This window comes from Babylonia areolata, chromosome 18 (genome assembly GCF_041734735.1).
Source record: "Babylonia areolata isolate BAREFJ2019XMU chromosome 18, ASM4173473v1, whole genome shotgun sequence".
Classification (NCBI taxonomy): Eukaryota; Metazoa; Mollusca; class Gastropoda; order Neogastropoda; family Buccinidae; genus Babylonia; species Babylonia areolata.
The window spans coordinates 51,514,425-51,524,424 of record NC_134893.1 but is presented as its reverse complement, the minus strand read 5'-3'; the positions used below and the strand labels follow the sequence as shown (position 1 = coordinate 51,524,424).

At 41.4% G+C, this 10,000-nt stretch overlaps 1 protein-coding gene across 4 annotated transcripts in view; it reads left to right on the top strand.

Annotated features, from left to right (window-relative positions):
- Positions 1–10,000, top strand: part of LOC143292883 (cGMP-dependent protein kinase 1-like) — a 341,515-nt gene that overhangs the window by 206,780 nt on the left and 124,735 nt on the right. The gene's annotated exons all lie outside the window — the stretch shown is intronic.

The window sequence follows — 10,000 nt, the reverse complement described above, 5'->3', positions numbered from 1 at the left end:
AAAGATTTGACGTCACATAGGAAATGACCAAGCCATTAGGAATGAATGAAAGGAGGAAGAGAAAGAGAGATGGGGAGACATAAAGAGACAGAGAAAGACAGGGAGAGAGAGAGCGAGAGATAGAGACACAGGAAGAGACACACACACACAGAGAGAAAGAGAGAGACAGAGACAAGAGAGAGGGAGAGGGGTTGAAAAAGTGTTGGGTTTTTTTCTTGCAGAATAAGCAGCAAAACAAAGGCTGACAGACACAAATGTGCCTGGACCCCCCCCCCCCCCCCCCCCACACACACACACACACACACATACGCATACACACACACACACACACACACACACGCACGCACGCACGCACGCGCGCACGCACGCACACACACACACAGTTTGACAAACTAGAGAGGATAAAACACACACACACACACACACACACACACACACACACACACACACATCTCTCTCTCTCTCTCTCTCTCTCTATATATATATATATATATATATGTGTGTGTGTGTGTGTGTGTGTGTGTGTGTGTGTGTGAGTGTGTGTAAATATATTTATCTTTTTTTTAATCTTTTGGTTCTTTACCTTTGTCACTTGACTTTCATTCTGAGTCTCGATCCTACTGTTTGAGCAGGATCACAATCGAAAGAAAAGTATTCACACACACACACACACACACACACACACACACACACACACACATATATATATATATATATATATATATATATATATATATATATATATATATATATATATATATATATAACCAACAACAACAAAAACCACCCACATTAAAAAAAACAAAAAACAACAACTACATATCTGACCAACTCGGCAGCTGCTGCAATTTATCGTTTATTTAAAAACCTCCAGCGAGGCAGTTCAAGCCAAGCGACGAAAAGAAGTTCGCTAATGAGAAAGGGGAGGGGGGGGAGAGACATTATTCAAACTTTCTGGCGTCGCCCACTAAACTATCGTATCGTACGTGCGTGAGCGTTAGCACGTAGGCTGGTGGCCGCTACATTTGTAGTTTGTTCAACTTTTTTTTTTTTTTTTTCTTTTTTTTTTTTGGGGGGGGGGTGTTGTTTTTTTTGTTTTGTGTGTGTGTGTGTGTGGTTTTTTTTTTGTGGTTTTTTTTTGGGGGGGTGGGGGGGCGGTAGGGAGTAGCTTCGGGGGAGGTGGAGCTTCGGGGGCGGGGGGGGGGGGTGCGGGGGGGGGGGGGGGGGGGGGGGGGGGGGGGGGGGGGCGGGGTTGCGATATTATTTATATGTTTTTAAAAAAGTTTTTTTTTTTTTTGTTTTGTTTTTTTTTTTTTTTTTTTTTGGTCGTATTTTATTGTGCTCTGTTCTTGTCAATTATTTTCAGATTTATTTTTGGTTTTCTTGTTTTGGTTTATAATTTTGCTTTTACATGTCAGTTTGTTTTGTTCCATATTTTTTTTTTTTTTTAAGTTTCATTTTTATGTGTCATTGTGTTGTTGTTGTTGTTGTCGTTGTTGTTACTGTTTCCTTTTGCTCTTGTTCATTGTTGTTTGTTGTGTTTTATTTTACTTTTCTTGGTATTAAATTATTATACATTATTCATTGTATTCGATCTATTTTCTACACAGATATTAGCTATGACGTTTGTTTGTGAAGGAGAGGATGCTATAATTGTTCAAGATATTGATTTTGTTTTCGTTGTTATTACTTGTTTCCTCCTCCTCCTCCTCCTCCTCATCATCATCATCTTCTTCTTCTTCTTCTTCTTCTTCTTCTTTGCCCCACACCCACATTCTTTTCACTCTTACATCCTCCCTACCCCCTCTCCTCTCTCTCTCTCTCTCTCTGTCTCTGTCTCTGTCTCTCTCTCTCTCTAGCTCTTTCTCTCTGTCTCTTTTTTTCCTTCTCCTTCTCCCTTCCTTCTTTTTCTTCTTCGTTTTGGTTTAAGCTTTACGTGTGTTGGGTAGGATGGAGTGGGGCAGCTGTAGTCGTTTTAATTAATCCTTCCGCCCTTCCTTCCTTCCTCTCTCCATCATTCAATCATTCATTCATTTGTTTATTTGCCTTTTTATCCGCCCCTCCGTTCACTTCTCTCTTCGTTCCTTCGTTCGTTCGTTGATCGTTTGTTCATTCATTCGTTCATTCATTCATTCATACATTCTGTCAAGCATTGTTATAGACTGTTGACAGGTTGCGCAACGCGGAAGCTGTAGACTTGGGAGAAAGGGTGAGGTAGCTGGTTGAGAGAAGTAATGTTTATGTCCTGATATATATTGTTGTTGCCTTCAGTTTAACGTCTTTCCACTTGAAGTGATATTAGACGGAAGAAAAAAAAAAAAAAAAAAAAAAACCCCGAGGGGTTAGGGGTTGTGGGAGGTGGAGGGGTAAAAGTGTGTGTATGTGTGGAGGGTGAATAGGGAGAGACAACGCTAGGGAAAAATGGAAACGTTATAAACGCCAACAACAAACAACTATAACAAATGTCCTATAGGACTACGCAGCAATCCTTCTGCAATAACAAATAACATGTTGGAATTGTTAATAACACATTCAAAAGTACGTTTGGTGAAGTCTGGCAAAAAAAACAACATTTTAGATTCTGACATTCGAATATTACGTGATATATTGTGTGGTGGGTGATGTGTGAGGTGTTTGGGTGCAGATATGGGCGTGAGTGAATAGTCTGGTGCAAGTGAATGATCTATGTCTGTCTGTCTGTCTGTCTTGGTAGATATCCGTTATTTGTAAATTCGTTCTGAAATGTTATAAGGTACATGGTTGAGACTACTACAGATGGATCAAAAATAGACTGCCATACATGGCTTATCAGATGTTTGTTTGGATTAGATTTAAATGGAAAACAGTGTTGGGCTTCTCAAGTTAGAGAAATATTATGTACAACAGGTTTTAATTTTGTGTAGTTGCAACAAGGTGTTGGTGATGTGAAAGGATTTCTTATTACTTTCAAGCAAAGACTTATAGATATCTTCATTCAAGAATGGTCGGGTACTATTAGTGATAGAGACAGATATTCATGCTACAGATCATTCGAAGTTATATTTGAAAAAGAAAAATACATAACAAATGCTGATGAATATTGTTTCAGAGTGGCGTTGTCTCAGGCCAGATTTAATGTGCTTCCTTTAAATAACACTGAAAATGATGTTTTAAAGCATTGTCCTTTTCGCCAAGGTGAACTCGAAGATGAATACCATTTGTTGTTTGTGTGTTCTGTATATATATTGATTTAAAGACAAAATTTCTTCAAGACTGTTTAAACATATCTCTTAGTTTAATTCTTCGATCAAACAACAAGCAGAGAAATTACCATGTATCAAAATTTATTTTCCTTGCGATCAAAAGGAGAAATCATATACTCAGACTTAATTAAGTAGAATTAACGTCAATTCCATGAACATTATGATATTGTGTCATCTATTCAAGTGTTATAATACCCCTTCCCATGCCCACCCCCAGTCTCCTGGTTTTGAATTGTGGTGCATGGTCAAAGTTTATTAAAAACAGTTTCGTTCGTTCGTTCTCTCTCTGTGTCTCTCTCTGTCTATCTATCTATCTCTCTCTTTACACTCACTCTCTTTGTCTTTGTACCTTTTTTCTCCCTCTCTATCACTTTTCTCTTCTCTCTCTCTCTCTCTCTCTCTCTCTCTCTCTCTCTCTCTCTCTCTCTCTGTCCATCATTTCTCTCTTTCTCTCTCAAGAAATATATATCGGTGTTAGAGAGAGAGAGAGAGAAGAAGAAGAAGAAGAAGAAGAAGAAGAAGAAGAAGAAGAAGTGAATCTGTGTGGGGGTGGGGGGGGAGGTTCCTTGGACTCGTTATTCTGCAACATTTGAAACAATGTCTTTGATGATGGAGTTTACCGTCGGTCCGACGGATGAGTAGGCAGGCAGGCTTACCTGTCGGTGTGTGTCCTCATATGGGAGAAGAGGCCGATTCTGGATGCGCAGCACTTCCCACAGGTGTTGCAAGGGAAAACGTCTCCTGAAGTTGAGCCCTGCTTCCTTCGCTCACGCTTCTCCTTAATGGCCAGCGTTCTCTTGTTTCCAAACGTCTTTATGCCACTAGAGCACAGCATCCTCCAGCGAGAGCGGTCAAGGGCATCAGTTTCCCAGGAAGCGATGTCTGTGTCACCGGCTTTGAGGTTTGTCTTCAAGGTGTCCTTGAAGCGCTTGCATAGGCTTCCAAGTTCACAATGTCTTTAGTCATTTAGTAAATATCGCTGTAGATATTTGATTTTGAATGTACCCGTCTGGAAGGGTTGGATATAACCGCGCTTACTGTGCGCATATATATATATATATATATATATATATATATATATGTATGTATATATATATATTTGCATGTATGTATGTATGCACCGTGAAACATTTGGATTTATTTCAGATAGAAAGAAGAACTTTTTAAAGCCAAGAATTAGAGACGGATGAGGGTGGTGGGAAGAGGGGGTAAGATGAGATTCAGGATTCAAGATGCAAAAAAAACTTTAATAATTACTTAAGGATAAATTAGTATTTAGGCATTGCCAATTCTTCCAATCTGTCCTTGTGACAACACGAACAACAATAACGATAACGACCCAACAATAATAGATTTGGTAAAACTACCACTTCTAGTACTACTACTACTACTACTAATGATGATAATAATGATAATCATCATCATCATCATCATCAACATTGTAAAAAAAGTAATAAAACGAACACATTCACACCAACCCACCGCCACCCCCACACATGTACACACTCACTCCGATGTGAGAGAGACAACTAGCCAGAAAGACAGCACGGGTGTCCACCAAAGAATATATTGTGTACGCAGCTATGTCAGTCCGGCACAGGATTTCCCACCCCACCCCCACCACACCACACCCACCCCTCTCTCTCTCTCTCTCTCCCTCTCTCTTTCACTCTCTCTCTCTCTCTGTCTGTCTCTCTGTCTCTGTCTCTCTCTCTCTCTGCCTCTCCCTCTGTGTCTCTGTTCTGCCTCTGTCTCTGCCCTCTCTCTCTCTCTTTCTTTCTCTCTCTCATCTCTCTCTCTCTCTCCCTCACCCCCTCTTACCCCCGCCCTCTCTCTTTCTCTCTCTATCTCTATCTATCTATCTCCCCCCCCCCTCTCTCTCTCCCGTTCTCTCTGTCCCATGTACAAGGGGAGAAAAAATATAGAGAACATTATTAGATCCGATGTGGCCAATATGGCAAGCAGGTCTATTGTTCTCAGTTAGAAATAGCTAAATATTCATAATTATCTGAAGCTTGAAATGTTCGTGAGTAATAGGCAACAGCCGCTAGAGAGAAAGGAAAAGCATCAGAGTTATCTGTGGCCTACATGATAATGAAAATAAATAAATAAATAAATGAAAGACGCGTGCAAAGAAGTTTATCAGGCCCATTCCATTAGCAACAAGGGAGGATTTGTCTGATTCATCGTACTGTTTTCTTGGTATGTACTGTGTGTGTGTTTGTGTGTGTGTGTGTGTGTGTGTGTGTGTGTGTGTGTGTGTGTGGAGGGGGGAGTTTGAGGGGGGTGGGGGTTGTATATGTATGTGTAGGTGTCTGTGCGCGCGCGCGTGTCTGTGTGCGTGCGTGCGTGCCCGCGCGCGCGCGTGTGTATGTGTGTGTGTGTGTGTGTGTGCGTGCGTGCGTGTGTGTGTTTGTGCGTGTGTGCCCGCGCCTGCTCGCGCGATATATAATTGTCCTGTGAAAATGTGTAGCGTTTACATCTCAAGACTACTTCGCCGCTATGTTTCATGTATATGACCACTTGTTTTATGTTCCTTGTCAAATGTTCTTTACGCGGTCGGCTTTGCACACACACACACACACACACACACACACTTGTTTTGGTGATATACAGTGTATTTGTAAATAACAAAGGTTGATTCGTTCGTTCTTACATTCTCCTTCTATATGTGTTTGTCTGTGTCTGTCCTCTCTCTCTCTCTCTCTCTCTCTCTCTCTCTCTCTCTCTCTCTCTCTCTCTCTCTCTCTCTCTCTCTCTCTCTCTCTCTCCCTCCCTCCCTCTCTCGTGTCATCTCTGTATATTCGGACGTATTAGATTGCCCTTGAGGGTTGAAGCAAGGGTGGTTATTGATTCCTTCAATATTAAAAAAAAAAAATTCAATGAACTGGTAGGAGATGTTTGTTTGTTTGTTTTAAAGTAACAGGAAACCAATGGGATTCAAAAATCGCCCTGGGGCTGTCGAAATGTGCCTCATGCAACTTGCACACCAATTGGCCTGAAATATTTGCAGACGCAGACCTTTAAACAAACATCCGTAGAAAATATTACTGAAGCAATCAGCAGATCCAGTTTTCGTAAAAGTTATTCACCGGAAAAAAAACAAAAAACGAAAAGAAGACAAAACAGAACAAAACAAAAAACAACAAGGAAACAACATTAAGCATCTCTAATAACACGACGTGAAATCGTTTTTAGTGAGTCAAGTAGCCAAGAACGATAACTCCAAGCAATCACAGTAAGAAAAGTATATCTCTGTCTGTCTGTCTGTCTGCCTGTCTGTCTGTCTGTCTGTCTGTCTCTCTCTCTCTCTCTCTCTCTCTCTCTCTCTCTCTCTCTCTCTCTCTCTCTCTTTCTCACACACACACACACACACACACACACACACACACACACACACTCAGACACACAGCCACCACCATATATATATATATATGTGTGTGTGTAAAAGAAACTGGAGAAAAAGCCGGAAGACAATCACAATCTGTAAACAAGAACAAACAAACAAAAAAAGCAAGGAAAAAAAACAAAAACAAGCAGAATAAAAACCCGGAGGAAAAGAAAAGAAACTTAAAGAAAAAGAGAGAGAAATAAAAGGAACGAAAATATCGCAAAACAGGCAATCAGTTAATATAGACAAAAAAGAAAAAAAGAAAAAAAAAAAGTCTCGCACAGAAACACACAGCCCAGTTTCCGCGCGGCCCATACTGTTCCTCCTCTGACATTTCCGTCCGGACCAGCCATTCACCCTGAACCAAAAGAGAATTAAAAAAAAAAAGAAAAGAAAAAAAAAGCCTGGTGATATCATTATCAGCTTGTTGGGCGTACACTGTGAGATCACGCCTTGTAACTGACTGCTGGGGCCAGCCGTCCATTGGATGATAATGATAATAATAATAATAATAATAATAATAATAATAATAATAATGATAATGTACATTTATACAACGCCCTTTCTTTCTGAGAGTTCAGGGCGCTTTACATGAAAGAAAAATAATACAAGTTACATAAAACATTCATGACCACTCTTTCTCAAAAAAAAAATTCCTCTCTCTCCCCCCCATTCCCACCCCACCCCCCACCCCCGCCCACACACATACTCTCTCTCCCCCTCCAACTCTACATACATTCAAAGTGAGCTGACGTGGGTGGTGATGGAGAACAAGGAAGCTGGGACTGTTTATAGATATGTTTTAAAAAGATGAAGTCCCTCCCTCCCTCCCTCCCTCCCTCCCTTACCCTTAACCCGTCTCCCCTCTGCTCACCCCTCCCTCCCCCACCCCGCCTACCTATAATACCTCCGCCCTCTTGTTCAGATATCTTATTCATGCGCCCGTCAGTTTTTCTTTTGTTTTAGGTGCTTTTTTGTTTTTTGTTTGTTTTGTTTTTGCTTGTTTGTGTGTTTTTATTTATTTATTTGTGTATTTATTGTCTCTGTTGTTTTTTTGTTTTTTTGTTTTTCTTCTTCTGATTCTTTTTATGCAACCAGTGTGTGGGTGTTATGAATGGAAAAAAAAACAAGAGAGTGCGAGGAAAACCCGGGGTGTGTGTGTGTGGGGGGGGGGGGGGGGGGGGGAGCGGGGGAGGGGTAGGGGGGGCATGGCGCAGGTAAATAAGAACCAAAGTATCTCAGTGACGAACGAGAAGAAGAAGAAGAGGAGGAGGAGGAGGAGGAGGAGTAGAAAGAAGAAGATGATCAAGAAGAAGAAGCAGAAGAAGTATCAAATGAAAACAGCAGCTATACCTGCGTGAAGAAGCTAGCAAAGTCAATACAAGGTAGTATAGGTAGCAGCTGAGAAGTCTTGTGAGGATCTTATGTGTGCAATTATTATTATTATTATTATTATTATTATTATTATTATTATTATTATTATTATTATTATTATTATTATTATTATTATTATTATTATTATTATTATTATTATTATTATTATTATTATTATTATTATTATTATTATTATTAAGTAAGTGAGTAAGTACGTGACTTATCACGTCGTAAGTACAATAAATAAGTGTAATATTCAGCCTATAAAAGAAGAAAAGGAGGGAGAACGACAGGTATAATGGAAGGAAGGCGGGAAGAAGGAAGGAAGGAAGGAAGAAAGGAAGGAAAGAAAGAAAGAAAGAAAGAAAGAAAAACAACAAATAAAGAAACAAAAGGACTACATGATCAGGAGAGTGTCCAACGCTACAGACATCAATCACGAATCCTCTGATATGAATTATAATTATGATTATGAAGGCACTCTCTCTCACTCACGCGCGCACACACACACACACACACACACACACACACACACACACACACACACACACACACACACACATAGAGCGCGGGGAAGTAATCAGAACATAGCCGACTGGCTTCCCCGTGGCCTCTTGCCTTGAAGCGTGGGGCAAGTCCGAAACAGCAGGAGATTATGATTATGACACGGTGGAGGCACGGTCTAATCATCCAGTTACATCCTTTTTTATGACCAGTCTGGTTGTGCTCTGGTGCTTTACCCCTACCACCCCCACCCCACCAACCCCGACCCCTCCCTCCCTCCCTCCCCCCCTCTCTCTCTCTCTCTCTCTCTCTCTCTCTCTCTGTCTGTCTCCCTCTTTCTTTCTCTCTACTCATCTCTCTTCCCCCCCTCTCTCTCTCTCTGTCTCTGTGTCTCGGTCTCCCTCTCTCTGTCTGTCTTTCTCTCTCTCTCTCTCTGTCTCTCTCTTTCTCTCTCCTCTTCTCTCTCCCTCTCTTTCTCTCGCTCTCTCCCTCTCTCTGTGTCTCCCTCTCTCTGTCTCTTGTTGTCCGTGTGTCTGTCTGTCTCCTCTCCTCCTCTCTGTCTCCCTCTCTTCTTCTCTCTCTCTCTCTCACCTCTTCTTTTCTCTCTTTGCACCCTTCTCTCCCTACCTTTCTTCCCTACTCTCTCTCTCTCTGTCTCCCTCTCTCTCTCTTTCTCTCTCTTCTTTTCTCTCTTTGCACCCATCTGTCCCTCCCTTTCTTCCCTACTCTCTCTCTCTCTTTCTCCTCTTTTCTCTCTCTGTGTCTGTGTCTGTCTGTCTGTCTGTCTCTCTCTCTCTCGCTTTCTGGCTGTCTGCAAAGACGATTGAAAGTATTTTTACTTTGCCCTATTTGTAGTGTAGTTGACATAATTTTACATTTGGGCCAACATCAAAGTGAGAGCTGTATTATCAATGGTTTCTCCAGTCAATGGGAAATCATTTACAGCTTAGTCTTTTGTGAAGGACTATGACTCTCAAACTAGGAGGCAAAATTGCACTGGCTCTTAGTGCTGCAGCCTTGTGGGCTAGTTGGCTTTTGGGAATCGTCCCAACGCCGACAGTCCAAAAACCCTCTTGGCCGAGAGAGTGGGGGTGTAACTTGAGCAAGACACTCTCCACTATAATCAAATTCTAGCCCAAATAGTCGGAACAACAGTTACCTCCTCTGCTGTTCTGATGGTCATAATCGGACACGACTAGTCGACTATCATATAATTTGTAGTAGTGCTGTTGAAAATCTATTTGAGGAAGTGTCTGGGTTTGTTCCAATGAACCTTCTGCTTTGGTTTGGTAGCATAGTCAGCATTGACTTGAAGTCGTTTTCCCCTGTACATGGAGAGAGAGAGTTACTACTCTGTATTGTGTCTTATGCCCCTTACTCTCCCAGCAATTGGAATGAACTTCCTCTTTCGCTTCGTCAAGTCTCCACACTCAGCTCTTTCAAGTCTGGCCTTGAAACCCACCTCTTCCTAAAATTATTACCTCCCTTC